Source organism: Triticum aestivum, chromosome 5A (assembly GCF_018294505.1).
Source record: "Triticum aestivum cultivar Chinese Spring chromosome 5A, IWGSC CS RefSeq v2.1, whole genome shotgun sequence".
Classification (NCBI taxonomy): domain Eukaryota; kingdom Viridiplantae; phylum Streptophyta; class Magnoliopsida; order Poales; family Poaceae; genus Triticum; species Triticum aestivum.
Window position 1 is genome coordinate 431,740,142 of NC_057806.1, and position 15,587 is coordinate 431,755,728.

The 15,587-nt window shown below is 42.7% G+C and overlaps 1 long non-coding RNA gene across 1 annotated transcript; it reads left to right on the forward strand.

The window, feature by feature from the left end:
* Positions 1-3,221: 3,221 nt before the first annotated feature.
* On the forward strand, positions 3,222-8,146 carry LOC123103786 (uncharacterized). Its single transcript, XR_006449972.1, has 5 exons — positions 3,222-3,510; positions 3,594-3,701; positions 3,790-3,870; positions 6,822-6,967; positions 7,050-8,146. It is a non-coding gene; the product is annotated as an uncharacterized lncRNA (long non-coding RNA).
* Positions 8,147-15,587: the final 7,441 nt, after the last annotated feature.

Sequence of the window (15,587 nt, forward strand, 5' to 3'; positions counted from 1 at the left end):
CTCTGATTCGACTGTCGCGTTTGGACCATCCTGCAGTAGTGACATGCCTACATTTTATTTCTGAACTGGAGCCAGTGTTGTATTGCCCTAGGTTATGACTGTCACATGATGAATATCATCCAACAAATCGTCGACCCAATGCCTACGAATTTCTCTTATATTGTTTTTGCTAAGTTACTACTGCTATCGTTATTGTTTCACTTGCTACAAAATCACTGTTATCATTGTTACCGTTACTATTGCTGCTGCTACAATTATCAACACTATCATACTATTTTGCTACTGATCACTTTGTTGCAGATAATTAATCGCCAGGTGTGGTTGAATTGAAAACTCAACAGCTAATGCTTACAAATATTTTTTGGCTCCCCTTGTGTCGAATCTATAAATCTGGGTTGAATACACTACCCTCGAAAACTGTTGCGATCCCCTATACTTGTGGGTGATGTCTACTACACAACGTTCTTCTTGTAGACGTTGTTGGGCCTCCAAGTGCAGAGGTTTGTAGGACAGTAGCAAATTTCCCTCAAGTGGATGACCTAAGGTTTATCAATTCGTAGGAGGCGTAGGATGAAGATGGTCTCTCTCAAGCAACCCTGCAACCACATAACAAAGAGTCTCTTGTGTCCCCAACACACCCAATACAATGGTAGATTGTATAGGTGCACTAGTTCGGTGAAGAGATGGTGATACAAGTGCAATATGGATAGTAGATAAAGGTATTTGTAATCTGAAAATATAAAAACAGCAAGGTAACGAATGATAAAGGTGAGCGTAAACGGTATTGCAATGTGTTGAAACATGGCCTAGGGTTCATACTTTCACTAGTGCAAGTCCTCTCAACAATAATAACATAATTGGATCATATAACTATCCCTCAACATGCAACAAAGAGTCACTCCGAAGTCACTAATAGCGGAGAACAAACAAAGAGATTATGGTAGGGTACGAAACCACCTCAAAGTTATTCTTTCCAGTCAATCTGTTGGGCTATTCCTATAAGTGTCACAAACAGCCCTAGAGTTCATAATAAAATAAAACCTTAAGACACAAATCAACCAAAACCCTAATGTCACCTAGAAACTCCAATGTCACCTCAAGTATCCGTGGGTATGATTATACGATATGCATCAGACAATCTCAGATTCATCTATTCAACCAACACATAGAACCTCAAAGAGTGCCCCAAAGTTTCAACCAGAGAATCACGACGAAAACATGTGCCAACCCCTATGCATAGGTTCATGGGCGGAACCCGCAAGTTGATCACCAAAACATACATCAAGTGAATCATGTGGTATCCCATTGTCACCACAGATACGCACGGCAATACATACATCAAGTGTTCTCAAATCTTTAAAGACTCAATCCGATAAGATAACTTCAAAGGGAAAACTCAATCCATTACAAGAGAGTAGAGGGGGGAGAAATCATCATAAGATCCAATTATAATAGCAAAGCTCGTGATACATCAAGATCGTACCACCTCAAGAACACGAGAGAGAGAGAGAGAGAGAGAGAGAGAGAGAGAGAGAGAGAGAGAGATCAAACACATAGCTACTGGTACATACCCTCGGCCCCGAGGGAGAACTACTCCCTCCTCGTCATGAAGAGCACCGGGATGATGAAGATGGCCACCAGAGAGGGATTCCCCCCCCCCTCCAGTAGGGTGCCGGAACAGGTCTAGATTGGCTTTCGGTGGCTACGGAGACTTTTGGCGGCGGAACTCCCGATCTATTGTGCTCCCCGGTCGTTTTAGGGTATATGGAGATATATAGGCTGAAGAAGTACGTCAGGGGAGCCACGAGGGTGGAGGGCGTGCCTAGGGGGGTGGGCGCGCCCCCCTGCCCCGTGGCTTCCTTGTTGCTTACCTTACGTGGGCTCCAAGTCTCCTGGGTTGCTTTCCTTCCAAAAATAAGTTCCGTGAAGTTTCAGGTCAATTGGACTCCGTTTGATTTTCCTTTTCTGTGATACTCTAAATAAAGGTAAAAACAGAAACTGCCACTGGGCTCTGGGTTAATAGGTTAGTCCCAAAAATCATATAAAATATCATATAAATGCATATAAAATATCCAAGGTTGATAATATAATAGCATGGAACAATAAAAACTTATAGATACGTTGGAGACGTATCAGCATCCCCAAGCTTAATTCATGCTCGTCCTCGAGTAGGTAAATGATAAAAACAGAATTTTTGATGTGGAATGCTACCTAACATATTCATCATGTATTTCTCTTTATTATAGCAAAAATATTCAGATCCATAAGATTCAAGATAAAAGTTCATATTGACATAAAAATAATAATACTTCAAGCATACTAACTAAGAAATCATGTGTTCTCAAAATTAAATGGCCAAAGAAAGTTCATCCCTACAAAATCATATAGTTTGGTCATGCTCCATTTTCGTCACATAAGAATGCTCTCATCATGCACAACCCCGATGACAAGCCAAGCAATTGTTTCATACTTTAGTAATCTCAAACCTATAAACTTTCACGCAATATATGAGCGCGAGCCATGGACATAGCACTATGGGTGGAATAGAATATGATGATGGGGGTTATGTGAAGAAGACAAAAAAGGAGAAAGTCTCACATCAACGAGGCTAATCAATGAGCTATGGAGATGCCCATCGATTGATGTTAATGCGAAGAGTAGGGATTGTCATGCAACGGATGCACTAGAGCTATAAATGTATGAAAGCTCAATAAAAAAAACTAAGTGGGTGTGCATCCAACTTGCTTGCTCACGAAGACCTAGGGCACTTGAGGAGGCCCATTGTTGGAATATACAAGACAAGTTCTATAATGAAAAATTCCCACTAGTATATGAAAGTGACAAAACAAGAGACTCTCTATCATGAGGATTATGGTACTACTTTGAAGCACAAGTGTGGCAAAGGATAGTAGCATTGTCCCTCACTACTGAAAACAGGGAATTTGTCATCAGCCAGCTCTTTGCCATCTGCCAGCGGATGGCAAAGAACGTCTTTGCTATCTGCTTATAAAAAACAGATGGCAAAGAACTGACAGACGGCAAAAAATATGGTTTCCATCAGCCAATTCTTTGCCATCTGCCAGTGGATGGCAATGGCAAAGAAGTTGGCAAATTCTATGGCCGTCAGGGATGTAACGGCGTACCAGCCCCACCTCTTTGCCATCTGCTGGCAGATGGCAAAGAGATGAGGTTATTTTTTCAAGTAAAAAAAACTGTGGCCTCTATCCCCTCCCTCTCTCCCCTCCTCTCCCTCTCTCCCACGCATCTCACCCGCCGCCGCCCAAGCACCCCGCCGCCACCCTCTTCCCTTCTCGATCTCGATCCGCTGACGCGGCGTGAATATCCGTCGTCCTCGAGCTGGCTACTCCGCCACATCCCCGCAGCGGCAGAGGAGGAGTCAGGGGTGGAGCTCCCATTCGGCGGCAGCCGCAGCCATCCCTCAACGCGCCCCGAAACCCTAAGCCCGCGGCATGGCGACCGAGCTCAATACCCCTCTCCATCCTGCACACGGTATGGATCCCTCCTCCCCTTTTGTTCCTTCTTCTCGTTTTCTTCATCACCTTCCGCATCTGACGGGGGCTCGCCGTGTGCAGTCTAGTTTTGGGGCCATGGAGGAGCAGCTGCTCCCATCGGATCTGGGGAAGGAGGACGCTCACCACCACCACGCTGCTCAACCTCACCGCCATGATTATGTTGCCAAGGTGACCTCTTTCTCCCCCTCTTCCTCTGTTCGTCTCGATTCTTGGCTCCCTTCCCTCCCTGATGCGGTTGGTTTCCTCACACGAGCAGACCACCATATGGTGGAGTCCTCTTCCACTCCGACGACTCCCACTGGTGGCCTCGGTTCTGCTTCCTCCCTGACATTAGGCGGTAAGCCACTACTCTCTCTCTCTCTCTCTGCTTTGTGTCCACGGCCAGAGAGCCACGGTGAAATTTTGTGCAGGCCATCGAGCCATAGGGTTTCGAGTTGTTTCAAGCCAATTAAAACATTCATCCTGAGATTGCGGGTGTGTAGTGTTCCCCTTGCCGGTGTGATTGCCGACGTGGCCTGAATAGCTTCGTCAGCAAGAAGAAAACTGAGAGAGAAGAGACTGAGTGGAAAGTTCATAAATGTTCAGTCATTTTCAGTCTGCTCCCTTCACAATGTTCAGTCATTTTCAGTACTTTGCACAAATGTTCTGGCCTGGCAAATGATTTTTGATGTGCAAAAGGGTAGTTGCTTTTTGGCATGGTCTTGGCGTAAATATTGATCGTCATACCTAGGAACAGAAAAAAAAGTTTTTCACATTTTTTTTCTGCTGAATCATTAGCTCATCAAGTTGTTTGCCCGTCACTCGCCTCTCTTGCTGTTTCAGCATGAGGCACAATCTGAAGTACTGAAAATTAGTAAATCATGCGCATTTAGTTTTAGCACTGAGTCTCAGATCATGCGTACAAAGTACTACTACTACTACTACTACTAGAACTAATGGCGCTGGAGGTGTCTTGATGCATATGTTGAACATTTGGAAGATTGCTTCGGATATCTAAAAATCTATATTTCTTTCCAGCGCAAAATCTATCAAGTTCATGTACTCAATTACAACTGTCATGTCGTGACTGTGGTGTCTGGACTTCTTGCACAAGCGCAGCCTCTAACCTAGTGAGCTCCTTTCCCCAATTAGTTTTACTAGTCGTCAACCCGTGCATCTGCACGGGCTAGCACTTGCAGTATTTTTCGCAAGAGAGAGTTTGTATGAATTATAAAAAAAACTCATATTGTTTTAGTATTTGTCTTTAGATATGCAAATAAATTGTTTACCTTTATTAGACATAGACAGGAGGAGTCACATACCTTCCTCCAATTTGTAATTAGATCATATGTTCGTTACCTCTAATACTCAACTGTGTCACAATGTATGCATATTTCGTTGTGTCATAGGATAGTACACCCTTAGATTTAGACCGGATTTGAAAATATGAGCATGTGATATTACGGTCAGATAATTAGTGCATCCATGGAGAAAAATAGTTGCAAATGAAAAACTCAATACATGATTCCTTTACTAATTTTTGGAAGTCTATAGAAGCCCCCAAAATGAAATGTGTTGGTGTCGCATATGTCGTACTTCTCCGGATAACAAAACGATTGAGCCTGATTGAGTTAATTTGATCTTAAAATATGCAAAATACACTGATAAAACATTTTACGGATTAATATTGACATATACAACATGCATAAGTAGAAGTGCACTACATGGAACAACAATAATAATCCAGTTCCGTTTGATTAAAAATGATGTTGAAAATAGTGGATCCCTGCACGGTGTTCTAGCGTTTCATATTCTCTCGGCCCATTACATTTTGCGAGGTTTATTTTACTACCATTTTTAGTGATAGTGGAAACATTTAACTGCAGTTTACATGCTTCTCTAAACGTCTAGATTTATGCTTTCAACATTGACGGGGATATTTTTTATCATTTTTTAAAGCAGTTGTACTTTGGATACACGCTGAGTTTGCCGCAGTAAGTATTCCTATTTATTGGTATTTTTAATAGTTAGTTTCACGTATTTATAAGGCCACAAAAAGGATATAATCATGCTTTAGATACCGGTAATTATCAGCAACCCCACACTTGCAAACAATCAGGAATTCCTACTCAGGGAGTATCATGCAAAATACTCCCTTTGTTTCTAAATATAAGTCCTTTGAGAGTTTTAAATAGAAACTACATATGGATGTATATAGACGTATTTTAGAGTGTAGATTATCTTATTTTGCTCCGTATGTAGTTTATATTAGAATCTCTAAAAAGACTTATATTTAGGAATGGAGATAGTAGGAGAGACCGTACCTCCCAAAACTACAGTGCATGCAAGAGAATTAAAAAATTGTCTAATACTTTGCATGAACCAAACCTGCATGATGATCTGTTTGCATCTGGGACATCGTATGTATTGTGCCATGTAAGGTGTACCTCTGTGTCTAGTCTGAAGCCGGTATTCCAGACAGCATGGAGAAGACCAATGAGTTCGATGCCTTGGTGCAGCAGGAAAGGCCAAGCGACTGAATCTTCAAAGGGAAGACGTGGAAGGCATGGTAAAATCTGTACGTGATAGACAACATGCATGGACTCTCTATGTATTTGATCCAACGCTTGTAAACAGAAAATACAGAGATTGAATGGATGGTTTGCTCTGTTTAGGAGACATGAAGGGTACGTGATGTACTGGGCCTACAACATGCGTGACTTGTATTCACCTGGACTCTTCTTTTAAATTAGATGGACTCTTCTTTCATCATTTTTTTGAACCGGCTCTGCTCTAATCTTTTATTTACGGGGGCTCTTCTCTAATCTTGATCAGAGAGGACGGAGAGAATCACGTGAGATTGGGAGAGAGACAGAGCGCATGTTCCAATCTTTTTCTTTTTTTTCGTTTGGGAATTTTTTTATTGACGTGGGAATTTAGGATTGATCTACACCGTAATAACTTGGCCCCACCAAATTAACGACTCCTAATTTCTAATTAACGTGTGAATTTCTAGGGAGTCTGTAATTAGTATAGGTATATATTTTGTTCTTACTCCGTTTTACTGTATTGATAATACATAAGAAGACGTGGCGATTAGTGGTCAATGCTTAATTTTGCATCTTTCCCTTCAACAGTTCTGGATATAGCATCATCTGCTATTATTGTCATTCTTCCACCAACAAATTACTTGACCGTCAGTTTTGCTCTGTGAATGAAATACACGGGCAAACATTTCTGTCATTTCTTCCTGATCATTAGTTCTTGTAACTTGATGATCTAAACCTGGTGCCTTTTTTCATAAACCAGGCATTTGGGCGCCAGAGAGATGGTGGCTGGAGATATTTGATTAACCGATTCAGGCATCTGCGAATGCTTCTGGTTTCATATAGCCCTTGATGATTTGGACGGGACCCAGGGAGCCGAAGTTTGCTCTGGTAACCGATACAATCAAGGTAAATATGAACTCAAAAGATTCAGTAGCTTTGAAACACCTACGTGATCCTAATTCAGGATGGAATTTTTGCATGCCTGAAGATTCTAAAGGCTTGGTCAGTAAGGAAGAGGACAGTGGCGACTCTCATGGTAAGCTGGCAGGCAACGACTCTCGTGGTTACACCCCCGGGGATGGTGTGCCCAGTGACCTCATTTTTCCATGGTTGCTCATTTTGCTTCGTTACTAAGCAGACTTCAAGGTTGCAAATCTTGAATGCTGTTTATGTTATTTCTTTGTGTGTTCTTACTCTTAGGCATGCACTAGCTTAGCATTTATGTTATTGATAGACTAGCAGCAACATTGTGTGTTCTCCTTGCTGGTGTGATCGCCGACGTGAGAGCTGGCCTGAATAGCTTCGCCAGCAAGAAGAAAACCGAGAGAGAAGAGAGAGTGAGAGTGGAAAGTTCAGAAATGTTCGGACGTTTTCAGTCTGCTCCATTTACGATGTTCAGTCATTTACAATAGCTTGCACAATGTTCTGGTCTGGCAAATGTTTTTAGATGTGCAAAAGGGTGGCAGGTTTTTAGGCATTTTCTTGGCGTAAATATTGATCGTCAAACAGTTCTGTATGTAGAATCATATGCTATTAATGCCATTCTACCACCAACAAATTACTCACCTGACATTTTTGCTCTGTGAATGAAATAAAAACGCATCACTTACGATTTATTGCCTGCAATTCCGATTTCTGTTCTAGGCTTGGTTGAGTTCTGCTTTATTTTCTAAGAAATTATGTGTTGGATTTGGCACGGAGCTACTGCATCGTTTTGTTTTGGCACTTGGTTCTTCGTCAATGCTGAGCTATTGTAAGTGAATCTATTTATTTGTGCCTTACAAGTGCTCAACTGATTGATGGTAACGCTATGCTACGTAATTTGCTCTTCATGAACGGTTAGCCCTATTTTGATAAACATCGTTATCACACATTTTAGTTGCATCATAATAATCTTCTTCTTCTAACTTTCTTCTTTCCCATTTTATAGATTTGCTTAAGATCACGGAAGCTTGGGTTGATGGAGTGCTTGTATTTAGTTTTTGTTTTGACCTTGTGAAACTTGCTACCTATGGATGAAACTGTGTAATATTGATGAAACTATGTATATGTACGGATGAAACTTGCTACTATTGGTAACATGTATTGGATATATGTGTTCATGACTATTGGTAATTTGTGTTGAATATGCTATATTGGTCATATAAATATATTTGTGTTTGATTTTCTGTGAAAATGAATTGATATAAGAAAAAACAAAGTTAAATGGGGCAATATAGTCACTTTGGCAGATGGCAAAGAGCTTTGCCATCAGCTGGCAGATGGCAAAGAGGCCACGTGTCATCTACATGTAAAATTTGGGCTGGCCTATTTGGGCTCTTTGCCATCTGCCAGCAGATGGCAAAGCTCTTTGCCATGTGCTGACAGACGGCAAAGCATGCAACCTTTGTCATCTGCTGGCACACGGCAAAGAGCCTGCAGCCTTTGCCATCTGCTGGCCGACGGCAAAGAGCCTGCAGCCTTTGCCATCTGTTGGCTGACGACAAAGTATGTCGTTAGCCTTCTAACGGGGCTAACCCCGTTAAGAGGCTTTGCCATCTGCCAGCTGATGGCAAATCCACAGGCTCTTTGCCATCAGCCAGCAGACGGCAAAGAAGCCTTTGCCGGCAGGATTTCAGACAAACTGTTTGTCATCTGCTGGCAGATGGCAAAGCCTTTGCCATCCGCCGACCATGCCTTTGCCATCTGCCATGGCAGATGGCAAAGTGCCAGATTCCAGTAGTGCCTTCTCTCCTTTTCTCTCTTTTTTTGGGCCTTCTTTTTTTATGGCCTTTCTTTTTTTTTTTGGGTTCTCTTTTTTATGGCCTTTTTCTTTTTTTGGGCCTTCTTGGGACAATGCTCTAGAAAATAATGATCATCACACTTCTATTTACAACTCAATGATTACAACTCGATACTAGAACAAAGTATGACTCTATATGAATGCCTCCGGTGGTGTACCGGGATTGCGATGAATCAAGAGTGACATGTATGAATTATGAACGGTGGCTTTGCCACAAATACGATGTCAACTACATGATCATGCAAAGCAATATGATGATGCGTGTCATAATAAATGGAACGATGGAAAGTTGCATGGCAATATATCTTGGAATGGCTATGGAAATGCCATAATACGTAGGTATGGTGGCTGTTTTGAGGAAGATATAAGGAGGTTGTAGCGACCCGACCTCAAACGGTCAAGTCTTTGTGCTTCAGTGTCATCCCTGGATCGGTAATGCTGACACACACAGTACTCGAAGGATTTATAACAGAGTAGCAATCACACACTTATTACATCGAATGTCTCAAAAGAGAACTTATTACAATAATATGGCTTAAGGCCATCTAATACGATAACAACGGAAGGCTTGGAAGATAAAGCGAGTCCATCAACTCCAACGGCATAGCTGAGCTGCATGGCAACGACCTAACGAACCTTACTCCTCGTCTGAAAAGTCTGCAACATAATATGTTGCAGCCCGAAACGGGTCAGCACATGGAATATGCTGGCAAAGTAACACAGTAGAGCAACAACAGAATAATGCTATCACTACATGCATATTTGGCTGGTGGAAACCTCTATGGTTACAGTTTTGCGAAAAGCCAATTTTTTCCTACAACAAAGGAATAGATTTTAAATTCACTATCATGGTAGTTGAAACATCATTGAGAAAGTTCCTCCAACTCAATCCCAATTAAAGTGATTAATAACCCAACAATATTATTTAAGAGTGATGAGATACTTAAGATACTCCAAGTACTAGATACAACCCAACAATATTATTTAAGAGTGTCCATAACCAGGGACACGACTAACCATGATTAGTTTATACACTCTATAGAGGTTTGCGCACTTTTCCCCACAAGACTCGATCGCCTCCGTTGTATTTCTCGCACTACATGGTGTTTGAGAAACGGATGACCGAGACACGGTATTTCAGAAACATTAACTCTCTACTCCGGGCAGACCATACCAAACCTACAAACCCACTACCAGCTGATCCACCTCTTCAAGAGCTTCACGTAACTTACTCAACTATGCTAGAGCCCATATTAGCTTGTGGCTGCACACAGAAGTTTCTAGTATGAATAATCTAAGTTCCCTTTGACCCTGGGTGGCGGTCCATAGGAAGATCACACGGGTACTCCGGGATTTCCAAAAATACAGGCAACACTGGGTACTCCAGGTGCCTCAATCCACCCAGATGTAAGTTTAAGTTGCCACCTTAAGTTGAACCATTAATTAACAATCTCACATCTGTCATGGATTTCACTCACCCAAACCACGTCTACGAGCATATGATAGCAGTATAAGCAAAGCGTAGAAGTAACTCCCAAGGGTTTGAATGTAACAGGGTAATATGTTCTATCTCATCAACTACTTCCCAACCCACAAGTTAATGTCATCCTAATCATGCAATGTTTGAGGATTGGAACTAATGCATAAAAACTGGGTGGTAAAGGGATATGATCAAAGTGTTACTTGCCTTGCTGACGATCCGCGAAACCTAGAGACTCCAAATAACACGCTTCACACTCCGGGAATTCTATCGCAAACAAACAATAGCATACATAAGCAACTAACAAGAAACACGGGTAAAACCAAAATAAGAAGGTCTAACTGGAAAGTTCAACTTAAGAACTCCGGTTTGCAAAAAGAATCAAATCAAACGGAGCAACGAAACTCAAACGGTGAAAGAAACAAGATCCGTTTACTAATATGGACCTAGGTCAAATTTTACAGTACCAAAATCTTGTTCAAGTTGGTTAAGCGGAAAGAGGGTCTCGAGACGAAGATCTAGACGCTTGAATCGCCTGATTCCGACTAACGAGCGAAAAGAAAAACTAAAACGAAAATCAGATCAAAAATCGCGATCAGAAATAATCGCGGATTAATCCGATAAAAAGAAAACGGACGAACAGACTAACGAACGGGCGTTCGTTAGCTGTGGCTAACGGGCGAAAACTGTTCGTTAAAACGAACGTACGGACGAACGTCCGCAAAATAGAAGAATCAGAAAAAAACCGGCGAACCGATCTAAAAAACGAACTAGGTTTCTAAAAAAAAACGGCGGCTCGGGTCGGCGCGGTACCTCGGCGAGGCGGCTCCAGCGAGGCGGGATCGGGCGACGGGGCGGTGGCTCGCGGGGCGGCGGGGCTCGGCGGCGGCAAGGCGGCGGCGCGGGCCTGCAGCGGCGCGGGCGGCGGCAGGCGGCGGCAGGCGGCGGTGCGGCTGCGGCGGCAGGGTTCGGCGGCTGGCGGGGGTGGTGGCAAGGGGGCGAGGTGGCTGCTATAAAAAGGGGGGCGGTGACTGGCTTGGGCGAGGGGGCGCCCGGGGAGGAGTCCGAGCCGGACTCTCCTCGGCGTCCGTGCCAAGCACGGCGGCGCGCGTGGGGTGGGCCGGCCTGGCTCGGCTGGGCTTCGGCCCAGTCGCGCGGGGTGTTTTTTTAAGAAAAAAAACAATTCCGCTGAACTCAGAAAAATCCTAAGAAATAAAATAAAATTCTAAAAATGCCAAAACAAATTTTCACCGTCTAAATAAAATATTTAGAACAAGATGAACATTTTCTTGGCCCTAAAATGCAATTTGGAAAAACGTGCAATTTTCCTAATTGCAAATAAAATCCAAATAAAACAAACAAATGATTTTAATATTTTTCCTCCCATATTTCAATTATTTTGGAGAAGTCATATTATCTCCTCTCATATATTAATATGAAATATTTTCGAAGTGAAAAATAATTAAAACCAACATCCTCGTTTCACTATTTGATGAAATCAAATAAGGAAACTGGGAAATCCCCAACTCTCTCCGAGGGTCCTTGAGTTGCTTAGGATTTTGAGGATTTGCGAAGCAAAAATGCAATAAAATATGATATGCATGAATGATCTATGTATAACATTCCAAATTCAAAATTTGGGATTTTACAAACCTACCCCCCTTAAGATGAATCTCGTCCTCGAGATTCGGGTTGGCTAGAAAATAGGCGTGGGTGGTCCTTGCGAAGATCATCCTCTCGATCCCAGGTGGATTCATCCTCGGTATGGTGGCTCCACTAAACTTTGCAAAACTTGATAACCTTGCTGCGGGTGACTCAGCTGTCAAACTCCGAAATCTTGACTGACTTTTCCTCATAAGTCAAATCACGGTCCAACCGAATCGCCTCCAATGGTACTGTATCTCTTAACGGTATATCGGCCATCTCTGCATGACACTTCTTTAACTGCGAAATGTGGAACACATCATGACAGTCCTTCAGGTAACTCCAACTTGTATGCAACTTCTCCCATCCGTTCCAAAACACGATACGGTCCTACAAATCTCGGGGCTATCTTTCCCTTAACTGCAAAATGTTTTACTCCTCGCAAGGGTGATACTCGCAGATATGCCCTGTCTCCAATTTCATAGGTTACCTCCTTGCGTTTTGAGTCTGCATAACTCTTCTGCCTGGACTGAGCAACCTTCAGTCTATCATGAATCAGCTTAACTTTCTCTTCAGACTCCTTGATCAAGTCTAGTCCAAATAACTGTCGGTCCCCTACTTCATCCCACATCAACGACGTTCTGCAACTTCATCCATACAGGGCTTCGAACGGTGCCATCTTCAAACTGGCTTGGTAGCTATTGTTGTATGAGAACTCTGCGTAAGGCAAATTGTCATCCCAACTAGATCCATAATCTAGCACACAGGCTCTCAACATATCTTCCAGAATCTGGTTGACTCTTTCAGTCTGTCCATCCGTCTGTGGGTGAAATGCGGTACTGAACTCCAATCTCGTACCCAAAGTCTGGTGTAACTGATGCCAAACTTTCAAGTAAACTGTGTTCCTCTATCTGATACGATGGTCCTCGGAACTCCATGCAGACATACGATCCTGGTCATATATATCTTGGCCAACTTCGCACTGGTATAAGTTGTTTTCACTGGGATAAAGTGAGCCACTTTGGTCAAGCGATCAACTACTACCCATATGGAATCATATCCTGATTTGGTCCTGGGCAATCCGGTGATGAAATCTATGCCAAGTTTATCCCACTTCCATTCAGGTATCGGCATAGGCTGTAACAATCCTGCCGGCTTTTGATGCTCTGCCTTCACTCTCTAACATACATCACATACGGCTACATACTCGGCAATATCCTTCTTCATACCTGTCCACCAAAAACATTCTTTCAAATCCAAATACATCTTGGTGTTTCTAGGGTGTATCGAGTATGGTGAGTCATGAGCCTCCTGTAGTATTAACTTCCTGATCTCTGTGTTATTGGGCAGGTATATCCGGTCCTCAAACCATAAGGTATCGTGCTCATCCTCATGAAAACCTTTGGCCTTTCCTTTTCTCATCTTCTCCTTTATCTTGGCAATCTCATTGTCATCCTTTTGAGCCTCTCGAATCTTGCCCAACAATGTAGACTGAACCTCCATTGTTGTAACAAAACCTCTTGGGACAATCTCTAATCAAAGTTCCTGTGGGGACCCCGACTCATAAGTCGTGATCACCGAATGCACATGTACAGTGATCCCAGAGATCAATGCTCACTGAACACACAGAAGCTGAATAACAAGAGTCTTACATCCATACATACCGTATTACACAAGTAGGACCATTATGGTCAAGTCTTGATTATAACATTGCAGCGGAAATCTTCGTCCATAACTTGGGCCCATGCCATCTGCCTTAACCCTACAGGCATTCTGACTGGGAAGCGTCCTAGCTCGCATGCTCGTCATCGAAGTATTCTTCTACATATCCTGTTCTTTCATGCCTGGCCAATAAAATAACCAGTGGCAAGCCAATGAGTACTTTGAATGTACTCGCAAGCAACCCAAGGGTGATAACAGAATAATTATGCAAGGCACTACTGCTAATTTGGCATCTTTGCGGAAAGCTAGTTTTTCTCATGCAAGTATGATCAACATTTATCAAGGATATGAATGCGTCTGCAACAAGTATCAGGAGGTTACAGACATCAACATCGGGATAGAGTTGTGAACAACTCATACTCAAGCTCATCGTGACTTCCTCACGAATCACATCAACAGATTTACCAAACCGTGTTGTTTGTCAGAAACATATGGACGTAGTCTAAGCAGCACCACCCAACTGTCCATGACCGTGGACACGACTATTCGAATAGTTTTACACTCTGTAGAGGTTGCACACTTTACCCACAAGATCCGGGGAACTTCTGTGTCATCCACGACCCGCGATACCTCAAGTACCCGGGGTAAGCACCCGATCACTATCTTTCCCTAGACGACACTAACATGGAGTCCACTCGATTGGTAGTAACCCCCGTGCCCCACATTTCACAACTTAAAATTGTGGAGCCTCGCTCCCATATTCATCACATACCACTGGCACGGGGTACCAACGGTGTGTTAGGTGCCCCATAAAAATGTTCTTGGCCGCCCTACCTGGCACGACCCCGTCCCGAGAGAGAGCACCAACTCTCCCCCGTCACTAGTAATGCGGGCTCCAAGCTAGTATCGGCCTAGGTAATCAATAACGCCCTTTCCCATACAAGGGTAGAGTGGTTGCGCATGTAAGGTTGGGACAGTCGACAAATCTTAAATCTAATCCGTCTTTGTAAACAACACTTTTATCGAGCCTCGGTACACTACCTCTCCACCAAGTAGTGACCTAGTTCATCATCATCTCCCAGGGGCATTAGTGGCACCCACTGGGCTTTTTGCAAGTATGTCAAACCACACTTGTTTCTTTCCATGCATAACCCTGACCCACTTTGCGTAGCCATCTACTATAGCATATTTCTACAACCCACCAACACAACTCTAAGCAAGGGTAGAGTCATGAACAATGCAAGTATCAATGGAGTATGCAACGGAGGCAAGCCTAGCAAGGTTGCCATTCAAGATATATATCATGCACTCGATGAAACAACGGAAATGCTATTATGATAAAAAATGGTTCATCATGGTCAAAGGGCTGCTTGCCTGTTTTAACAAAGTCTTCGAGGTCTTCGAATATCTCTGGTCCAACTCCAAGCATTTCGTCTACTTCGTCAACTATTGTCGAAAGCAACCATAATAAGCAACACAACAAGGCAGGATTTGAAAGTGCTCTAAAAATATTGATTTGACTTTTCTAGGATACCTCTGGTCATATGAGGAATGTCCAAAGTGATTTCATTGGAAGTGGATCAATGGATATATCTAAACATTTTGATATGATGGAATCAAGGGGTTTATGGAATTGCAAGAAGTTTACAGAAACATATTTTTGAAAAATGAGTAAAGGCACCCATTCAACAAAGGATGATTCTAGAAGCATCTAGGAATTGGTTTCACTGGATTTGGAGTTGAAATGATTTTCCTATGAATTTGCAAAGTTGACAAATATGAAGAAATAGACCATTATTTGAGGTGATACAGAAAGTATTACTAAAAATGTTCAAAAACTAAGTTTTGAACTTATAGACACCTAGGATTTTGAATCATGGAATTTGGATCAATTTTGAGCCTGCTGTGATTTTCTAAAGTTTATGACAGAAATGGAAATATGGGATTTGATAAATGTT